This window comes from Lactuca saligna, chromosome 4 (genome assembly GCF_052625555.1).
Source record: "Lactuca saligna cultivar CGN05327 chromosome 4, ASM5262555v1, whole genome shotgun sequence".
Classification (NCBI taxonomy): domain Eukaryota; kingdom Viridiplantae; phylum Streptophyta; class Magnoliopsida; order Asterales; family Asteraceae; genus Lactuca; species Lactuca saligna.
In genome coordinates this window covers 39,771,226-39,795,044 of record NC_136420.1, presented here as the reverse complement: position 1 = coordinate 39,795,044, position 23,819 = coordinate 39,771,226, and positions in this window count along the sequence as shown.

Here is a 23,819-nt window from a genome sequence, read left to right as displayed (position 1 = left end):
TGAAAATACATTCTCTTTGAGAAATGTTTTGATAAGTTATTATCATATCTTGTTTTGGGAACAAATTCCGCAACCGTTTTCTTTAAAAGATTACTCTGATTTTATAAAACAAAGCATAAACAAATCGGTCTTTTCTAGCCGTGAAAATGGGGATGTCACAGTTGGTATCAGAGCATTAGTTTAAGCGAACTAGGAAATTTTAGGAACTTTCTAGACTTAAACTTAGAATGCTAAGTAATGATTGTGAGGAGTGTGTCTAAAATATGTTAGGTAGTACACCTAAATTGACACAAACACTAGTTTATTTTAGGAGTGATTCCTAAAATGCTTTTATGTGCTAAATGTTATATGTTGCCATATATGATATTATTTGTTCGGATCTATGGTCTGCTGCCGACCGGATCTTGAAACCTTATGTGTGTAGGATTCTAAGCGTACGTCTACGATATTAGAACTAGCATGTAAACGTTTCGGAGTGATAAGGATGATTTGAATATCTATCGTGAATAAGGATCTAATTTCACCTTATTCGGTGTATAGATCAAAAATGACAAGAACCAGGAATGGAGCTGGAAACGTGAACAAAAATAGGAATCAACCACCTGTGGTTGAGCGAGTGGCTGTTGTAGCAGCAACACCTGAACAAATTACAATGGCTGGAGTGTGAACCATGATTCAAGCCATGATGGCTGAACAAATTGAGGAAATGAGACAATTTTTGCTGAACAACAGGAGTGAACCCTCAATACCAGTTGAACAACCTGAGCTGAATGAGGGGCAGTCGGAAGAAGGGAACTATAGTGGGACCATTGGTCAAGCCAACCCACCAATAGTTCGCCGAAACAATCACGATGGAGACAATGATGGACGTGGATGCAAGTACAAGGATTTCATGGCATCCAAACCACCATGTCTTTCTGGGAGCCCGACACCGGTGTAAGTCATGGACTGGATCTCCGAGATGGAGACAATGTTTGAAAGTTGCGAGTGTAGCAACAGACAGAAGACCGCTCTTGCAATCCCTCTGTTAAAATATGGAGTACTAAGCTGGTGGAAGTTACTGGCTGGTTCAATGCCCAAGGGGGAAGCTAGCAAGATGTCTTGGGAAGAGTTCGTGGAGCAAATGAAAATGCAATACTGCTCTGAGCAGGATCTTCTGGAAATCAACAATGAGTTCCATAATTTAAAGAAGGGAAAATTGAGTGTCACTGAATACGCTACAAGCTTTGCGGAGAAGATGAAGCTTATTCCATACCTAATTCCAACTGAACTTTCCAAGGTCAACAAGTTTGCCAATGGATTACCAGCGGACTTTGGTCCGATAGTCAAGCAAGCAACCACTCTGAAAGCCTCCATCTGGGCAGCCAAGAATGTTGAGACCCAAATAAGGGAAAAGGGTCTAGAGAGAGTTGAAGTTGGAGGGAAAAGGAAACACAAGGGATATTCAATGATCGACAAAGAAACCAAACTCTCGAAATCCAGAGGAAAAGATGAAACCAAGTGGTGTGAAAAGTGCAAGAAGAAGCACTTCGGAAGATGCGATGGAGAAGTGACCTGCTATAAGTGTGGTAGGATCTGTCACTATTCCAGAGATTGTACGTTCGACAATAGGAAGTGTTACGAATGTGGAGATGGTGGTCATATTTCGAAGAACTGCCCAAAGAAGGACAAAGCTGCAAAGAAAAATATACCGCCACAGCCAAGGGCATTCCATATGATCCTCGACGAAGCGAATCAAGGGTGAGGATTTTATATCCAACGATCAAGTTATGAAGTAACAGTGAGAATAGTAACTTATGATGTAGCCTATTAGAGGCATAGTATAGGGTGAACTTGAACTTTTGTGTAATAGTTTCAAGAATTAATATAAACCCTGGTTTTGTTATCTGGTGTGTTGAATGATTATATGATTTATGTATGGTGACTTGGTTAACTGCGAGACAATACTTAGGACGAGTATGAGTAGGTGTGAATGGTAGTAGAGATCTATACTACCGGAAGCACAGGACTCGCACTTGGATTAGGGAAAGTCGCAAGGTTACCAAGAAGCTAGTAATTGATTTCGTTTTATTCAAGTTTGTCAGTACCCTTGTTTCGGTAATGGCTAGTGGGATGATGGTTATTTCGACCTAGTGGTCATATTAAATTGAGTCCGACTACGATGAGAGGTGATCGGGACTCGACCCATCGGTTAGTTAAAATAGATAAATGAATGTATTTATCCTGAGAAGAAGAAGGAGTCCACAATAAGGACTTATTTGGTAACTTGAAGGTTACGATTAAAAGTACAACATAGTACGATAAGCAGATGCAAGATTGGGCATCTTCTGCGGTCAAGAAAGCCATAGAGTTAAATACTCTTTCGAGGAAACATAGAAGTTACGGTTATTACCTAGGATGAAGATATAACGTGTGGAATCATTATGCAAGTCCTATTTCGTTGATGATTCCGGAACGTAATCATCCTAAGGGGGAGATAATTGTAACGCCCATAGATCCGGGCTAGTCAATTTAGAGACGATAGGCATCAAAAATGGATTTTTGATGAAAGATTATTTAGAATGAATAATCTTAACTAAGTTATAGTATGTGTTACAAGGTTTCCGTGCATATAAAGAACGTCGAAATCCGAGTTATAACGAAGAAGTTATGACCTGTCGAAGTTTCGCGACAGAACCAGAACGACGCTGAATGACGTAAAAAAAGTGAATTTATGTTAGAGTGATATTTAGCCTTATCAATCTAAACGAAAGTTGTAGAGTTCGTTAAACCGTGAGCGTGCATAAAAAGAACGTCCAAATCTGACTTCGTATGAGGAAGTTATGATTTTTCTAAGTTTCAGCTTAGTAGTGTGCAGCTCGAATATTCAATTTGAGATCGAGCGGTTTTTAGCTGAAACAATCTAAATGAGAATCGAAGATCTCGTTGTTAGTAGCGAAACGATGAAAAGTTAGGCGATAACGGACGTCGGACGAAGAAGTTATGAATTTATAACGAAGTTTTTCTATCCCGACATTCTAAAAATAAATAATAAAAATAAAAGTAAAAATTAGCCAACGGAGTCTAAATGAAAGTTGTAGAGTAGGGTCTGACCTACGCGCGCATATAAAGAACGTCGAAAACAGAGCTCGTATGCAAAAGTTACGCAATTTAGAAGTTCGACGAGTCAAATTACGCCCAATATAATTTGAGTACGCCCAGCGTACTCAGAGGGGTGCAACTTGTCTAACCAATACTTGAGTGCCACCAATTGACGCACGCAATGACGTCAAAGTATGCCCAGTGTAACTCGAGTACGCCCTGCGTAATTTGAGATTACGCCCAGCGTAATCCCAGACCCAGCAGCCTAGAAATAGAACTCGAGATCAGCCATTTTCCTTGCGATTTTTCTTCCTTTCTGTCTAAGTTTTGCATCGTTTTGCATGCCAATAATATCCCGAAGCCTCGGTATCATTTCTGAGCCCCGAAGCAAGTCCTGAGGCCCCGAAGATTCCGAGAAGTGCGATTCCCGAGCCGAAGCTTTGCCCGCGAGGAGCCCGGTTTTTGTGAAGATCTTCCAGATCTACCGAAAAATATTACTTCTACAAGTCGTAGTGTTGTCCGATCATCTTCTAATCAAGTGAGTGTGTAGTTACTTTCTTCTAACGCATAATTATGAAGTATTTTAAACGAAATACATGTTATGTGTATATATATTGTGGTTTATATGTGTGAGTGTGCGGTTACTCTCTTCTAAACACATAAATATAAAGCATTAGCTATGAAATGCGTGCTATGTGTTATATATTAATTGTCTATATGGGATGGCTTCGAATTGATGTTTTTATATGGGTGTTAAATGATTTAAACTATATATGTAATTTATATCTACAAATATGTTGGGTAGAACATGGGTAGATGAAATAGTTGATGTGTGTTGAACGAATGTGATAAGAGAAAGGTGAGGATATAATGGTGATGATAATTAGGTGATGAGAAACACGTGATGGTGATTAGGTGATGAGAAATAGGTGATGATAGAAACGTGATGATAATTAGGTAATGATAAATAGGTGATGTGAGATGAGAGGAGATACCATAACCTTGACCGGCGATGTGGAAATTTGGCGATGTAGTCATCTACCAGAGTATAGATGGCGACCATGGACTATTCTAGATGACCCCATGGAAACACCAGCAGGCTCATAACCTGTAGGTGATGAATTACGAGTCCAGGCGATGTTGTGGCTACGTATTCATGCGATGATACTCTAACCCTTACTATGAATTATGAGTCCAGGCGATGTTGTGGCTATGTATTCATGCGATGATAGTCTAACCATTATTATGACTTACTAGTCCAGGCGATGTTGTGACTACGTATTCATGCGATGATCCTTAGGAAAAAGTCCTTAGGAACAATCATACAAGGAAATGTGATGTAAGGAGATGAGAGGTAAATATGATGTAGGAGATTACCCTTAGGATAATTCCTTAGGGAAGGTACTTAAGAAATAAATGGAGATAATGGGGATGGGTAATTGGGTTGATTGTTTGATGATTGAATATAATAATTATATTATTGTGGGTTGAAAACCCTATATGCTCACCAGGCTCCCAAGCCTGACCCACTCAGTTTAATTGTATCACAGGTATCGATACGAAACTGCTTTGCACTGAGAGATTAAAGGAGATGTAAATCATTAGTGTAATTGAATGTAAGTTCTGTTTATGCTTATATGTCTGTATCGGAACATGACATCCCGAGGTTTTATTATTAAATGAAAATACATTCTCTTTGAGAAATGTTTTGATAAGTTATTATCATATCTTGTTTTAGGAACAAATTCCGCAACCGTTTTCTTTAAAAGATTACTCTGATTTTATAAAACAAAGCATAAACAAATCGGTCTTTTCTATCCGTGAAAATGGGGATGTCACAGCTTGTCAATATGTGACTTCCTCTCCAAGATGTGATCACACATATATCTTGCTTGCCAATAGGGCTTGAGTGACCTTGAACTATTCAAGAACTTGTGGGTTAGGAGAATAATTGGAAGAGGTGGAGGAAGAGAAGTATGATTTCCATTATCTAACCATGGAACATCATCTTCATTAGGAAATCTTGTTCCAAGGGATTTGAGATGATCATAGATGTCTAAACCAGACATCTAATGGGAGAAATTCAAGTTTGTTGATTTAAGTCCTTAATATAACACTCAATATGAAATATTAAGGCTAGGACCCAACACAATACTGTATAACTTGGAAGAGGGATGCCGTAATCCAAGCTATAAAATATTTTAAGGTAGGCGAATGATGATTCACTAATTTCCACTATAAAAACGAAATAATTTATTAGGTTTTAATTGGATTTGAAACTCCTAGATCTTTTGAGATTCATTGAAATTTTCAATGGCATGCTTCAATCTCGATTGTGTCCTCTCAAATTTTGTGACTGGGATGTCGAGGATCACAAAACAAGGTGTGAATAACCATGCAAATATACTTGGTACGCTTAATATTTATCACTCAATCGATGTGTTGGTTAACCACACGCGCTCCACCAATACTATGATAAACATTAAGTTACCCTTTACCTGCCTTGTTAAATCAAGCTAGTGTATCGGTTAACCACACGTGATCCACTAACCAACTTAAGCAAAGTGCAAAGTGTAATTTCATGGGTTAGTACCAAATTCATATTTTCCTAAGTAACTAAGATTGGGAATTCATAATAGTTTAGTTACTTAGTATTTATCATTAATGTTTTTAATGAAGGGAGAATTATAGTCCTTGTCCTACCCATTCGTCTAACAACCCTCCACCAGTCAAGGAAGCGGTGGATGAGAGTGGACACCCATTAAATTGTCATTTTATAGGCAGTAACCTTATATCCCCCTTATAGACCGACTTCGTGACTAAGGCCTACTAACGGTAAGACTGACTTGCTCTTATATATATATATATATATATATATATATATATATATATATATATATATATATATATATATATATATATATATATATATATATATATGAAGTATAAGGGTTGAATTTTAACTTTTAAAACTCTAAGGGCTTAACTTGTAATTAAAGTATTCATGAGGGAAACTTTACAACTTCCAAAACTTGAGGGCAAGTTTTGAGTTATTCAAAACTTTTCAATTCCATAACTTATGTGTTTAAAGTAGTTTTAATGAAAAAACTCTTCAATTTCCATAACTTGAGGACAAGTTATAGAAGACTTTAAAACATTTAAAAAATGAGACTCTCCATTTTTCATAACTTATGGAAATATTATGAGTTTTAATAATCATAAATGTGACTTTTCATATAACTTGAGGACAAGTTACAAAAACACATATGATGAACAACTTTTAGATTAATTTGGATTAAAAACATATTATCACATAACTTTTCTATTAATCTAAATCAACTCACAAGAACAAGATAATTTAAATCAAACACTTTTTCATGTCATTAGCCTAATCATTAAACTAATATAAAACACAAATCTGTTCACATTTATCTTTTGAATTGGGTTATAATGAGCATTACCACATCAAAAATAGGTTTGTAGGTTCAAAAATAGCTTAAGGTAATGTTCCTAGTCCAATTCCAGCAAAAAAAAAATCGAAAATATGCTGGTTGGGGCTCCTACTCGTCGAGTGTATCAACCTACTCGATGAGTAGGATGATTTTCTTCATGGACTCGGCGAGTCTAGTGCCCAGAGAGCCTGAAAATCAAATTTTTTCAGCTTTTTCAACAATTTGCATCAAGTATAATTGAAAACAACCCTTGGCTCTGATACCAATGTAGGGTTTTGAGCATTATAACACTCCTAAGGTGTACATGAAACCCTAAATACCTTGGATCTATGTTTTCTCTATTATTCATGCAAATATCAATTTTCCAAGGTATTTTTCTAACTAGCATAATATGAAGAATATAGTATAAATTTTAGAAGAATTACATACCTCTTTGTTGTAGCTTGATTGCATGAAGCTTAAGAGCCTAGTGGCTCAAGTGTGACACCTCAAATGGTTCACACAACATCACCAACATCTTGGAATAGCTTGAGAGAAAAGGTTCATATGCTCAAATAGGCTATCCCTCATGTGTACACACACTAGTGCCAATTTCTTGAGCCATGGGGTCCTTATATATTGTGGCTATTAGGGTTACACCATGTGACTCGTGTCTTTCCATATTCTTCATGCTCAATGGGTTAAAACCTCCATGGAGTATCCATGCGTTACTCTATGTGTTTAGCCTAAGATGAAGAACTATGGATCATTAGCCCACATATATAAGAATGAATGATTTACACAATCAATTCCCATATATTTAATTAGTCTCCTTTTGATCACAAAATTAATTCCAAATTAATTTTTGACCAATACTAATTAAATAATATGATTTCGTATTAATATATTAGAACTTATAATATATTAACAAATCACAATTATCCTTTTCTCACAAAAGTCGATCCGAGTTGTTCCGATGCCATGCATCCCAAATGAACCATGCCAATCGGTTTAAATACATACCAATTATAGTTATGGACTTAGACACTGATCCAATAATAATACGGTTTCATTTATAAGTACAATCGAACCACCGTAACCGTTAGAAATAAAGGGTTTCCGTAAACTCATCGTCATTCCTACTTCATAGCAGGAAATGCCCAGAAGGTACATTCGTAAAAACATTACAACAACACCACCACCACTGCTGCCTCCACCAAAAATGGATTTTGTTGCTTTCCAGGCGGCAGTCTCAGCTGCAGTTAGTACAACAATGGCACAAACAGAGGAGGAAACAAAAATGGACAGGGAGTTCCAATTAGGGAGATAATCCAGGACAATAGAGAACATGCACATATAAGGATTTCACCAACGAGAAGCCAAGACCATTTAATGGGAGTGGAGGTGTGATAGCTCTCACCCGATGGTTCAAAAAGATCAAATTTGTTTTTGAAATCCGCGACTATCCAGAAGAGAGTAGAGTGAAGTTCGCAGCTTGTACATTCTTCGACATGGCCCTCTCATGGTGGAACGGTCATGTCAAATCTCTAACTATACTAGTTGCAAACTCCATAGCATGGGGGAAATCAAAAAGTTGATGCTTGATGAGTATTGCCCCAGGGGTGAGGTGTAGAAGCTTGAACAAGAACTATGGAATATCACTGTAAAAAGATTCCGACATTGAAGCTTATATTTCCAGGTTCAGTGACCTGACAATCTTGTGCCCAGGGATGATCACCTCTGAGAGCAAGAAAGTTAAACAATTCATCTAGGGACTAACTCCCCTAATTCAGGGAAATGTGATTGCTACTAACCCCTCAACCTTCGATAGTGTCAAGCACCTGGCACAAAAGCTTTACGACCATGGAGAACCAAAGGACACAAAGATTGTTGTCACTGAACCAAAGAAGGGGATGATAACAACAAAAACTAGGGAAATAAGAGAAAGGGAAAATAAACTCAAGAATCTGGGAAAAAACAACAAATCGTAGCAGTTCACGTTGCTACCACTCCTTCTACATCAACAATTGCTGCACTAGCACCTGCAAAGCCATATGTTGGCTCTCTCCCAAAATGTGATAAGTGTAATTTCCACTGTCATACTAAAAATGCGATAAGTGTAATTTCCACTGTCAGCCCCATTGGTTTCGTATGTACATGATGTAGCGAAGCTTGATTAGACGATTGCTTCTGCTCTGAGGAAGAAGCCCACTATCAGACCCATTGGTAAGGTTTATGATGTGAACATGATGAGTATGCGCAAGACTGACACTGAACATTTGACGGTGGTGTTTAATAAAGATGTTGGAATTTCGGCTCCTCCATTAAAGTGCACGTTCGCTTTTTCTGACAAGCATCTGTTTTCCACTGTTGCTCTTGAACATATTTTGGATATAGTCAACAAATGTAAATCCAATGATGATGTTGCAAATAAGATCTTCAATGACATGATTATGTGGTATATCAAATTTTGTCGCACTATTCTAACAATTATACCGAAGTTGTTCAAAACAGTAAAGAAGACTACTCAGGTTCTGCAGCAGTAATCTCTCGCATCAATTGATGCAAAGGGGGAGATTGTTGAGTTATGAAGTATTGCATCATTGGGGTTTTGTCTAGGTCTATTTTATTCTCGGTTATGGGCCTACCCAGCCGTATTACATTTATTAGGGTTTACTTTATATAGTGCATGCATGCATCTTAGTATGTACGCTTTTGATATTTTTCTCTTTGATTGTATTGTAACCCTAGCACACCTCTACAGTAGCAATTATTCATAGAGTTCTTCTGAGGTCATGACTTATTAATCATTCGACATAAGCATTGATTCATTTGGTGTTCTTATTTACATTGTGTTCTTGATTTATTGGTTTAGAAATTTACCAATCTAAACGTTGTAATCTCATCAATTGGTATCACAGAAGGAGGCTGTGTAAATCATATGCATCTCTTTTGTTTAAAGAATTTTTTAGGGTTTCTACTTTAATTGAATCTATTGAGCCATCATCTCTTTATTGAAGTTGTTCATAGATCTTGATATTACCCTAATACCACTTTACAAGTCTAATTCTTGACAGGTAAACAGATCAAGTCCTTATGTCTCACGAAGACTCTCAAACCAATCCCATTAAAATTTCCAACAACATTGGTTCAACTACAAGGATTCCAATCTTGTATACTCAAGAGTATGAAGTTTGGGCTCTTCACTTTGAAGATTATGTCCTTGGTTTAGAGGACAACGAATAATTAATCTGGAACCCAAAGAACCATCAAAACTCAGAAAGAGTATAACCAACAACGCAAAAGCAATGAGAATGATCATATTCGCTTTACAATCTGACACCTTTCATCTGGTGAGTGTGTATGCCGCTGCAAAGGAGATTTGGGACTGGCTTAGGGAGTTGTATTCCACCGGTGAGGATCTCAAACATTCCACTCAAACTCTTCTGCTTTCGGAGTTTGGTGACTTCAAGCAAAAGCAAGATGAAAGTCTCACTCGAACATTCGATCGTTACAACCATCTTCTCAGCAAGATGATCAAGCATGGAATTGGCAGAGAGGTGATTGGGCAGAAAGTCACTTTTATGAATGGTCTAAGGCCAGAATGGATGGTTGTGGTTTCAACTGTTAAATCTCATGAACAGTTTAAATCCTACTCGCTGACGAAGCTCGTGGGAATTCTCAAATCTCATGAAAGTGTTGTGACCAAGGAAACATAAGTAGTTTCCAGAATGGGATCATTGGCTCTTATCTCAAAGGTTAAGAATTTGATTGAAGAAGAAACAGAGTCAAACCTTTCTGAATATGATCTGACAGATGAAGAATATGCACTAATGGTATCCAATCCCAAGCGGTTTGCGAGAAATAAGTTCCTAGCCAAGAACCGAAAATGGAAGGGAAGCTATAGTTCGGATAAGGCAAAATAGGAAATTAAAAGTGCTACTCAGAAAGAAGAGGAAAAGAAAGAGAGAAAACTTGTGGGCGACTCGGTCTATGACTACAGTTATTGTCATAGCAAAAACCATCTAGAAAAGGAATGCATGATAAGAAGAATGAATTACAAGAAAAAGGGTGAAGATGATGAAGCTTACCATACTCGTAAGCTTGAAGAAGCCAAGAAGAAGAAGTCTAACGATAAATCCAGGCATGTGTTACTTATGCAGGAAAATGTTGAAGAAAACGAGTTCGGTAGAGTAGAGGTATGGTCTACTAATTCTGAAGATGAGGAAGTACACAAGCCCACTCATGGCAGGGCACTTATTGCGAAGGAAGAAGGTTCTGAGTTGGCAGGAAAGTGTCTGTTGGTGACGGCTGGAGTGTCACAAATGAGATGTTACGCTACAGATGGCGGGGATGATGAAGCGAAGGAGAGGGAGGATAGATGCTTCACAACAAAACCGGTTGGAGAACATATCAACGAATGTGATCAGTTGATCAAGAAGGTAAATTTTATCCTTAAAATACTCAAAATACCCGTTTCTAACTATGAAAAGGAATTAAATGATTTACAATCTAAATTTTCTAATCTAATTGGTAGCCTAAAACAAACTCACCTCACAAATGCTAACCTACTTGATCAAATTAGCAGGGTGTCTTCCAAGAGTGAGGAATGAAGGATATGGATAGAGCAGAAGGAGTTAGAGTTGCTTAGGGCAAGAGACGACAATATATTTGCAATGTGACAATTTAAAATTTTTGAAACAAAGGAATATTTTGTGTTTAGTTTATAAGCATCTTTATACAAATATTACTTAGTTGCATTTAGATTGCGATATTGGCAAAAAGATTCACAATATGAATTTTCCCTTCCTTGAACTTAAGGAGGAAGAAATAGATGTTGATTGTTATAACTGTGAATCAATTGTCTCGTCAGAAGAAACCACTGATACCTATAGGATTGGTTTGGACAAAATTGAGTACTTTGTTAAGTCAAAAGACCACAAGGACATGCTTAAAAACTTATTGGATGAAAAGGATAAGTTGAAAATTAAGATCGAAACTGTATAGATTTTTGATTCATTGATGTCACACCCCGAAACCCAGGGCGGAAATGTTCCGGGGCGGAGGTGACTTCATGTTAAGTATCATAACCAATGTACATAGTAAGCGAAGTAAAACACAAAACATTAGATTACATAGATTCATTACATCAGTTTGAAAGTAAAGTAATACAAGTTTCATAAATACATAAGTTTAAACAAAAGAAAGACGTGATTCCATGTGCTCCGTCTTCTGCAAAAGAACGTGGGATACCTGTCTAAGGAGAAGCTGAGAATACAAGCATTTTAAAAATCAGCATAAAGCTGGTGAGTTCATAAGCGGTTTGTTTTATGAAAATGAACAAGGTTCCTTTTGTTTTCTGAAAAAGTGGTTATCCAAGAAAATCCCATATTTTCTTAAAAGTAATGTTTAGTTTTCCGTTATTTTACACAATTCTAGTTAGGAATAGTTATTACCCCAGGACAATCCTATATTTTCCTAAAAGTTGGTTACCAATCCGAAATGTAATGTAAAAGATGTATGCTGAAAACCTGATTATCCTTGTGAAGTGTGTGTTAGTTTACCAACCCAAAATGTAATGTAAAAGATGTATACTAAAAACTTGATTATCCTTGTGAAATGTATGTTAGTTTTAACACATATATAAAACTATCAACATAGTAAACTAATTCTTAAGGTTTTTAATTTACTATATCCATTATTACTAAAAAGTAAATCTCTGTTATCCAAATTGCGAGTTCCATAACCATACGATAAACTAGATATGGCAATAAGTAGTCCATCACACTTTATGACTTTCGTCACCCTTGAACCTTTCGGTTCGGCTGTAGCTAGCAACCAAGTGCGGGGTAGTCAGCCCCGTATAGATCTATACACTCAATTCACGCTCCCTATCTAAGAGATTCTGGTTACAGAGGCGATCCTCCACTCACATATCTCTGTGGAGTGTTCTCCGAGGACGTGTATCCAATTTATAGGAGTACCAAATCTACAAGTAATAATGCGGAAAATCCTGTTTAAGTTCTATTTAAAAAGACGATCCTCCACTCGCGTATCTCTGTGGAGTGTAACCGAGGTCATAACAATATATTAAGTTTCATGTTCAAAGTTTAAAGGTTATGTTTTTAACTATTATAATGTGCAAAACCATTTGTGAAAAATATAAAGTACAACAATTTATAATGTTTTTCACAAATACTACGATAATGTGATCTGCAAGTTCAAACGGTTATCTGTTATGATTGTCAGTGTTAAAAGCATATGTAATATGAAATATAACACATATAAAACAAGTTTTGAGTACAAGTGTTACTTGTACTTTGCTTGTATTCCCGTGAAAACAGTGAAAAACATTGAAAAAGGGTAGGGGTATGAACTCACCGGACGAGGAAGGTGTCGACTAGGATGCTAAACGTCGGATCGAGGCTTAAAAACGTGCGAGGTTCCTATGTAATATTAAATGATACACAAATGTATCTAATTAGACTTTAAAATCACTTATTAGTTGAGTATATACACTTCTAGTCACGAAAACACTTCATTTCAAGTGTTTGGAGTGACCCGGGTGACATTTATGGACATATATGGCTCGGATATGGAGTTTACAATTCAAGAGTAAACTCTTAGAAGATTTTTCGGCCCTAAACACCACATCCTCATGAGTTTAAGTCCATAAACTCATGAGTGGTGTTCTTAAGTTCTAAATGGTCTTATATCATTTGAGGGATGATGCTAGGTTTGGTTCTAGGGCATTAGAAAGGGATTAAACTAATCATATGGACCATTTGATGAGTTTACGGCAGTAAACTATGAGTTTATGGCCGTAAACTCTCACCCACTCAATTCTCATGTGCTTTGATGGTCATAGGTTAATCACAAGTGATTCAACTCATTTTTTACAAGCCAAGGGGTGAATTCAGGGCACCATATAACCCATTTATAGGAGTTTACGGCCCAAGAACCCATTCTTGGAGGGTTTACAGCTGTGAACACCTAAGGGAAGGGTTTTCATCAAGTTTAAGGCTTCTAATTCGTTTCTGGTTGCTTCTAGTTATTAGTTCAAGGCTTAGGGGGTATGTAAATGGCATTTTAACATCTAAAAAGGAGTTTACTACCCATGATATGGAGTTTATGGCCCAAGCATGTTCTTGGGCGTTAAACTCATGTTTACTCCCCCAAATGATGAGTTTAAGGTGTTCTAAGTCCAATCCAATAAGTCCTTAAGCCATATCTAAGCTCTAATGGTGGTTTGGAGGGTTTTAAGGCTCAAAACCCCCCTTTATATGTGTTCACAGCCCAAGAGTCTTCCAGGGCCGTAAACACATGTTTATGGTCCTATTCCATGATTTGAACACGAAAAGGAAGGCTAAGGATGTTATACTAGAAGCTAGGGTAGTTACCTTGGTGATTTGTAGCTTGAAAAGAGTGGTTTTTGGACCTAGATCTTGGATTGAGGAGAGAGGTTAGAGAGAGAGTGAAAAGGCTTCAAATGAGGCTTAAACAACTTTAAATATGGTTTGGATTTGAGACAAGGTGGAATTCTACCCGATACTGACGTTAACCGAGGCTTTTGGTCGCACCCAATTAAGTTGTCGTAACCCGATATGGTCGAAACTAAAAATTTTCTAATTACTAGTTTGGGACGTTTTCATGTGTTTCTAATATGTTTGGATACTTACGAGGTCAAAATAAAAGTCTTAAATTAAATGACCTAATCCAAAAAACGAAATCGGAACAATTCGCTTAAGACGAGTTTTACGAACGGAATAGGTTGCAGCGATGGAACAACTTCGGGTTGTCACAATTGAGTACCAAGTTAAGTTCAGAAAACAAGATTGATGTTGACAATACTTATGAATTTGATAAGGGCAATGATATGAGTGAAATTTATATAGAGGATATGGTTGACTGTTCAGAATTTATTAAAACTGAACCCGATCCAGCAAAAGTCCTTATATCTGAAAAATCTGTTGAGTTCGATCGATTGTCTAAAGACCAGAACAAAGCCCTGAAAGAAAAGATTGTGGTATACCAAAAGGTAAAAACTGTACCGAATCAAGTGTACGCCACCACTAGAGTTACCAAGAAGCAAACTATTGAGCTAACTTCCTTGGTAGATGAAGATAATGTTGATGGCTGTGATTAGTACTTTTGGTCTGCCCTGATTGATAATGCAGATGAAACGAAAGGATTATCGGAACGAACCTCTTGGAGGGTAAAAGTCAGATATGTGGCTGAACCAATCAATAAGCCATCTAACTTCACTAAAGCAAGTTCAAGTGGTACAAAAGAAGCTCAAAGCAAGACCAAAAGGAAAAGCGAATCTCAGTCAGTAAGGAGCAAAACTCATGCAAGGAAACTGAAACCAAATGTGAATATCCACAAATCTTCCAAGCAACTTGCAGAGCAAAAGCGTCAACAAAACAGGAGATTCAGAAGAATCTCTACGAAAGGAAGTAGTTTTGGCAATCCCAGAACTCTAACTATGTGAATAAAGAAAAGTCTTCCACTCAAAGAGCGAAAACGAATTCGCAGGCAAAACTAAAGCAATGTTCTCACTATCATTCTTGTGCTTTAAAGAAACAAAAGGGACATCTCACTCATAGGTCATCATCACCAAGAAGTTTCACCATGAATAAAGAAGATAGCTACTAACCCTAGGAAGGATACGAAAGGAGTTGTTAAGAATCACAATAAAGAAAAAAAAAATTGATTCAAACAAAGAAAATAACAAAATCAAAGTTTTCACCATTAAAAGAAAAGACGAAACCACTTTAATAAAACGAACGTATATGGTTGATCTTTCTATTGCTTTTCCTTGTCTTGTAAAAAGCACACCAGGACCCAAACAACTTTGGGTTCCTAAATCTGCTTAATTTTTGGAGATTATACGTGACGAGCAGTTCGACGATGAATGGTATATTAATAGTGGTTGCTCATGTCACGTGACAAGAAGGAAGGAAGAGCTGAGGGAGTTTCATGCTCTCCAATATGGGGGATGTGTCAAATATGGAAACAACTCTTATGGTACGATAAAGGGCTATGGCATGATTACAAATGGAGATTTCTCAATCCGTAAAGTTGCCTATGTGTAAGGATTTCAACACAACCTAATCAGCGTTTCACAATTGGTTGTGGGAACTAGTCTGAAGGTTTCGTTCGATGATGAAGGATCAGAGACCATAGAAAAGAAAACAAAAACAGTTCTTCTAAAGTTGCAACAAAAAGGCGAGATGTATCCACTTAATCTAAATCCGATACGAGGGAAGTCTGATGTATGTCTACTAACTAAGTCTCACTCTAATGAAAGCTGGTTGTGGCACCGAAGACTCTCGCACCTCAACTTTAAATATATCAACAAGCTCATTCTTGGTGATCATGTGAGAGGTCTTCCCCTCTTGAAGTTTAATAAGGAGCATCTGTGCGCTCCATGCAAAATGGGAAAGCAAAGCAGAAAGAGTCATCCAACTCTTGTAAATACAAAGATCATCGAGTCTCTTGAGCTGCTTCATATTGATCTATGTGGACCATATGCAATTGAGAGTATCGGCGGTAGTAAGTTTATACTTGTTATTGTTGATGATTTTTACCGTTTCACTTGGGTATATTTTCTTAAACAGAAATCAGAGGCTACTCCATAGCTGAAGAACTTCATAAAGCAAGTGGAGGTTCAGTTGCGAAAGCTGGTTCGTAACATCTGAAGCGACAACGGATTGGAATTCAAGAACAAAGATTTTGAAGAATTTCTAGCCGAAAAAGGAGTCACACACAACTTCTCTGCTCCTTACACTCCACAGCAGAATGGAGTAGTTGAAAGACGCAACCGATCTTTGTGTGAAGCAGCCCGAACCATGCTTATCTTCTCTTCTCTTCCTCTTTATTTCTGGGCCGATGCTATTGCTGCTGCTTGCTATACCTAGAATCGATCTTTTCTCAATAAGCGATTTCCTGTCACTCCATATGAAATTATCAATAATCGCAAACCTAACGTAAAGTTTTTTCATGTCTTCGGTTCCAGGTGTTTCATCTTCAACTCCAAAGAGAACCGAAACAAATTTGATGTGAAAGCTGATGAAGGAATTTTCTTGGGGTACTCTCTAACCTCCAAGGCATACAAGGTTCTCAAAAAAAGATCAAAGAAGTTAGAAGAAACCTATTATGTCACATTTGATGACAATTACATGAAGAAATTCGAATCAAGCGAAGGTTCCACGGAGGAAATCTTTCATGTTACTGGTAAAGTCACTGCACCAATATCCAACCTATTTGAAGAGTACATGTTGCTTTTTGATGAACCAAAAAAGGCCATCCACTCTGAAGCGAATGCAGCCGATAAAAAACTCATTAACCTAAAGAATATAATCACTGACGCTACAAAATACATGGAAAGCGAACCCCAGAGTCCAAGCGAACCTCATGCTTCAAGCATGCCAAAAGATAGCACTTTGAAAGACAGCACACCACTACAGGGGGGAAGACTCGGCTTCATCAAGTAAACAAGCTACGTCTCTCCAGGGGAAGAACTCATCTCCAACCAAGAACCATGAAAGTCCATTCGAGGGGGAGAATTCTGAACCTGATGTTGAAACCGTCTCATCATTCGAGGGGGAGACTCAGAATACAAATGATAATTCGGATGACCAGTTAGAATTTGAAGAGGGTGTAAATGTTGAACTAGATCCTACCTATGATCCAGATTACCCTCCACTCACTAAATAGACAAGAGATCATCTGAAACACAAGTGATTGGTGAGTCATCTGAGGGAGTCCTTACACGCTCTCAAGTTAAAGAGTAGAATATTATATGTTTAATTCATTTGTCTCCAACATAGAACCAAAAACCATCTACACTGCACTTGATCTTTCTAACTGGGTACAGGCTATGCAAGACGAAATCAACGAATTTGAGAGAAACAGAGTATGGAGACTGATTCCTACTCCAAATGATGCATCCGTAGTTGGTTTAAAATGGGTATAACGTAATAAGATGGATAAAGAAGGGAATGTAATACGGAAAAAAGGGAGACTTGTAGTGAAAGTATATTGTCAGGAAGAAGGCATCGATTATGAAGAAACCTTCGTTCCAGTTGCAAGGTTAGAATCCGTGCATATCTTTCTAGCGTACGCAGCACATAAGAATTTTGAAGTTTTTCAAATGGACGTTAAGTGTGCTTTCCTAAATGGGAAATTGGAAGAAACTGTATATGTTGAACAACCACCAGGTTTCGAGAATGAGAAATATCTTGATCATTGCTACATTCTCGACAAATCAGTTTACGGTCTAAAGTAAGCCCCTAGAGCTTGGTATGAAACTTTAACTTGTTTTCTGAAAATGTCTAAATTCAAACAAGGTTCGGTTGATCCAACCTTCTTTCTCAAGAAAGAGGGTAACCACCTAATGATAGTCTAAATTTATGTCGATGACGTCATCTTTGGTTCCACGAATCCTAGCTTAACAGTTGCATTCCAAAAATTGATGGAGACTAAATTTGAGATGAGCTCAATGGGTCCAATTAACTTTTTCCTTGGCCTGAACATAAGACAGGTACTAGAAGGCATTTTTATCAACCAAGAGGCTTACACAAATACATTGCTAGCAAATTTTGGCATGATGGGAGACTCAAGAGTGAAGGTTCCAATGGCGTTCGGGACGAAGCTGACACCATCCCTAGATAACCAGCTACTGACATGACCCTCTATCGTCAGATAATAGGATCATTAATGTATTTTATAGCTAGTAGACCGGATATCATGTTTTATGTTTGTTATTGTGACAGGCTCCAATCCAATCCAGGCGAACCTCACATGGTGGATGTTAAGAACATTCTCAGATATTTGAAGCAAACCTCATCTCTCGGAATATGGTATCCAGCCAAATCAGGTTTCTTTGTTCAACCATTCTCTAATGCCGATCTTGGAGGATGTGGTCTAGACCGAAAAAGCACAACTGGAGGTTGTCAATTTCTTGATGGTAAACTCGTCAGCTGGCAGTCCAAGAAACAAACTTGTGTGTCTCTATTCACTGTCGAAGCTGAATATATTGCTGCAACATCCTGTACCTCACAAGCCATCTGGATCCAAGGACAACTAAGACATTATGGCCTGAACATGAAGAGAAATCCCTTATATTGTAACTTAGAAAGTTCAATCTGTATTTGTCACAACCCAGTGCAACATTCCAAGACAAAACTCATTGCACTGCGATATCATTTAATCAAGGATCACATAGAAGACGATAATGTTGAAGTTCACTTCGTTCAATCTGCTGATCAATTGGCTGACATTTTCACGAAAGCTTTGCCTAAAGCAACATTCACTAGAATACTCCAAGGATTAGGAATGATGGAACCTGAATCAGTACCGAACCCATCTTTGCTTCATTAAGCTTCACTTTCGCTTTCGCCTCTTTAAAATGTAACAAGAGAAATAGAGTGAATGCTCGGTCTATTTTGGTTCCGGATTTTTCGGTAACCGAAATGTACCGAACGCTCAGTATATTTCGCCTCATCTATATAAAGGCTAACGTCTGGCTGGTTGTTTATATATATTTTTTTGTACATTTTTTTCGGTTTTTTATGTCTTTTCAGAAATATCAAAATCACAAAAATATATTTTTATGTCTTTTTAAGAAACATCAAAAATACAAAAAAAAAAAAAAAAAAAAAAAAAAAAAAAAAAATCAATTCTATTAAAACACAAAAATATTTTCTTGTATTTCCTTTGGATTCTATCAATGTTGCTACTTATCTCAACCATGAATTATGGGGAAGGTATATATTCTTCCTTTGTATACTAGCTAAGTGTACCTGGAAGCATGCTCTTGCATGTTGTCCAAAGCCTCACAAAATCTAAGTGAAGCCTTACTGATTCGATATATACAAATCGTTTCTTCCCAATAAGACTGCAAAAATCACTTAAGTAATGAGCTACCTTACTCTTCTCACACTGAGTTAAGAGTTATCTGCTCGGGCCTTATTGTATAGCAGAGGTACTTTCGGTTCCTTAACCACCTTTATACTTTTCTCCATCTCATTATGCTACATAATCATAACCCTTGAGACTCTTTGAAATTACCACTGAGGTTTATGGTTACACTAAATCTATGTTAATGATCTTAGTTTCATTTCACCGCGTACTAAGTGAAACCCACAAACCAATGCCTTAACTAAACTGAAGGTGAACAATCAAATGTTCTAGTTTTTACCCATGCATTAACAATACCTCCTTTGTGGTCGTTACCATGAAATCTCTTTTATTTCACTTTATGAGATCTTTATGAAATGCTCCAACACAAGGACATTTCTACCAAAAAGATCCAGTTTTAATTTTGTTTTGAGATTTCTATTTTATCACCAAATCACTGAAAAAATGAACCAACATACTTGATGTTTTGGCTACACTGGTCACACAGGTACTTCACTCAACTTTCGGTCTTATATCAAGGTCCGTAGTTCAGTTGAAGCGAAAGCCACCCTCGTAACCGAATAATGAAAAGATGCCTTTCATTTCTTCTTAAAATGCATTTGATCGTACTTCAACGGGAAACCAAACAGACACTTCTCAGTCTCTCTTGAATTTGAAGCAAGCGATTCATGCCCAGGATCCACAGTTTCACGTATTTAAAGACATCACTAATATCCCACATAAATAACTTACTTTATTTCTTTTTCTTTGGCACACTCTTGCATGAATTTCTTTATGATCTTCCAGAGTCTGGTTTGTTGTTTCAATGGCAATTTTTTTTAACTTGTTATTATACTTCTACAACACAACAAAGGTCTTTGTGACAACCCCAATTTCACGACCAGAAAATACCGATTTTGTTTATGCTTGTTTGAAATCAGAGTAATATTTTACATAAAAGTGTTTGCAGAATTTGTTCCCAAAATAAAAATATATTAAAGATTTATCAAAGCATTTTCGTAGAAATCTATTTCATTAAAAAGACTTGGAATGTCACGTTCGATACAGTTCAAAAGCATAAATAGTACATTATAAGCCTTACAACAGTTATTTACAACTACTGGCCTATAATCCAAAAATCCCTCATCATCATCCAAATTATGCCCTGGGTCCACTACCTATAAAACAGAAAGCTGATTTGGTCAAACTTTGGAGCCTGGTGAGCATATAGGGTTTTCAACCCACAAATAATAATATATTTATTAATTTAATCGATCAAAAATAAATTTATTAATTTCATCAAACCAACAATAACCCTGATTACCTATTCCCGTTATCCTCACTTTACGTCCCAAAACACCTATGCAAGGGACTTAGTCTAAGGATTTTATGACCAAGATGGACTTTACTGCTAAGGGGATTCCTCAGCCATATATGTCCGTAAGGCAACCATGTGGGGGATGGAGTACACTGGTGAACATCAAGCCCACAAACACCTACAGGTTGCAAGCCTGCTAGCGTTCCAGTGGACTATCTAGAAGAGTCTGTGGTCATCATCCATACTCCGCTAGATGACTGGAACAACAACAACATCGAGGTCTCTCATCATTTTATCACACACCAACTATTTCATCCACCCATGTTATACCCAACATATTTGTAGATAAAATATATATACATTTTAAATCATTTTAAAACTTGTATAAAACATTCATTCAACAACCATCTCAAATAAATAATCAATATATATACACATAGCACATATTTATATAAAATACATCATATCTATGTGTAAGATGAAAGTGACTATACACTCACTTGATAAGACGATGGATGTATATTTCTGACTTAAGGAGTAGTTGAATAATTTCCACGATAATCTATTCTCTTTAAAACACTGGCTCTATTTTCTCTAAAATAACAATTATATGGTACGATAAATAACTAAAGATGGTTCTCTTATTTATACTAAAATATAAACTGACTCTTGAAAGGCTCCATACAATTCTCAAACGGTGGTCATTCATCTAAATTACACGTATACCATTAATAATCAATTGAAGGGTATGGATATCTTAACTTGATGGATATGTATCACCTACAAAGTGCATTCCTTTATTCACATGGTACATGTATCATTACTTTTTATTTTAATATATCTCTCATATTGGCCAATTGTCCATGTACACGTTATTTAGGGGGTTTCTCTCTATTTATTTTTATTTGGATGTAAAATATTTATAAACAATTGTTTAGAGTAATATCACATGAAACATCTATTTTGGTACAATTACATATGTTGATCTTTTATATATATATATATATATATATATATATATATATATATATATATATATATATATATATATATATATATATAGACACACGTAGTTTGTAAGAATCATAACTTACAAATATATAATATAAAATCAAATTAGTATTCTTCTTATATCAAAATATCACCAAATAATTAATAAATATTATTGTAAGACTATCTAAATTTAATAATTGATGACTAAAATAGTAAAATATATCATCGAAAAATTAGTGTAACATTGAAATACCGTTTTACTACCTGGGTTTAATCTTAAATGTATTTAGACCATATACATCTTGTATAATTTGAGATTTTCTATCGTTACAATTTTCGTTAAGATTATTTATCTTAAATAATATTTTTATTTTTTAACGTTTATTTTCGACGCTTATTTTTATTCTTAACTTATTAAATCGTAATAATTAAGTAAATAAACATATAATTCACATAATATTCCCATAATTCCTCTTTATTATTTTAAAACGAGTTAGAAAGGTTGACCTAGACTATTACACCATTATTAATGTTTTTAGCCTAGAAACACGGGCGTTACAATTCTCTCCCACTTAGGATGACTCCGCCCCCGGAATCACACATTAACAAACAAATGTGGGTAGCGAATCATCATGTTGCTCTCCGTTTCCCAGGTGAGATTTGACCCATTCGTATGTTTCCATTGCACAAGCACTAAATCGACCATCTTGCATTGCAAATTTTTAGTCTTATAGTCAACGATTGCCTCTGGCTCTTCAATTATCCTCTTGCTTTCATCCAACCTTAACTCATAAATTGGAATTATGTTGGGAACATCTCCCGTGAACTTCCTCAAATAACACACATGGAAAGTGTTATGAATACCATCTAGTTCTTCTGGTAGTTCTAGCTTGTAAGCTTGATTCCCAATCATCTGAAGAACTTTAAACGGTCCAATAAACCTTGGACTCAACTTTATTCTTTTACCAAATCTTACAAGTCCCTTCCACAATGAGACTTTAAGCAAAACCGAATCACCAACTTCGAATTTTATCGGTTTTCTTTTCTTGTCAGCATAGCTCTTTTGACGATTCTAAGCTGCTAACATCCTTTCGCTAATCACTTTCAACTTTTCAGCATTCTGATGGACTATCTCAGGTCCCATAAACTACTTTTCTCCAGCTTCAAGCCAACATGACGGCGTTCGACACTTCTGTCCATACAAAGCGTGATAAGGTTCCATCTTGATGCTCGAGTGGAAACTGTTATTGTAGGAAAATTCTACCAAAGGTAAATGTTCATGTCAATTACCTTGGAATTCCAGGGTACATGCTCTCATCATATCCTCCAGTGTTTGAATCGTTCGTTTGCTCTGACCATCAGTTTGCGGATGGTACGTTGTACTTAGACACAATTTCGTACCCAAATCCTCTTGTAGACTTTTCCAAAACCTCGACGTGAAACGACTATCACGATCCAATACAATAGTTAAAGGCACACAGTGAAGTCTTACTATCTCCTTCACATAAGCATTAGCAAGTTTATCCATAGACCATTTCTCATTGGCTGCTATGAAGTGTGCAATTTTCGTAAACCGATCAACGACCACCCAAATCATGTCGTGACCATTCTTCGTTCTGGGTATTTTAGTCACAAAATCCATGGTGATGTCTTCCCATTTACCCATGGGTATAGGTAAAGGTTCTAAACTCCCATACGGTTTCTGATGTTGTGCTTTAACTCTCGCACATGTCACACACTCGGCCACATACTTTGCAACATCGAGCTTCATCGTCGACCACCAATAGTAGGGTTTCAGATCCCTATATATTTTTGTGCTACCGGGATGAATATAGTACATGGTCTTGTGAGCTTCTTCCATCAGAAGATCTCTTATTCCTCCTGTCTTAGGTACCCATATTCGATCTTGGAATACCTTCAGGCCTTGACTGTTTATACCGAACACTACCATTTTCCCCAAACGTTGTTCTTTTTTGTCATTTTTCTCTGAAGCTTCTTCCCGAGCTTTCTTTATACTCTCCACAATTGTTGAGACAAATTCAATTCTCAACACTCTTGGCCTTTTCTTTTCAAGGTTTACATTCCGACTGAGA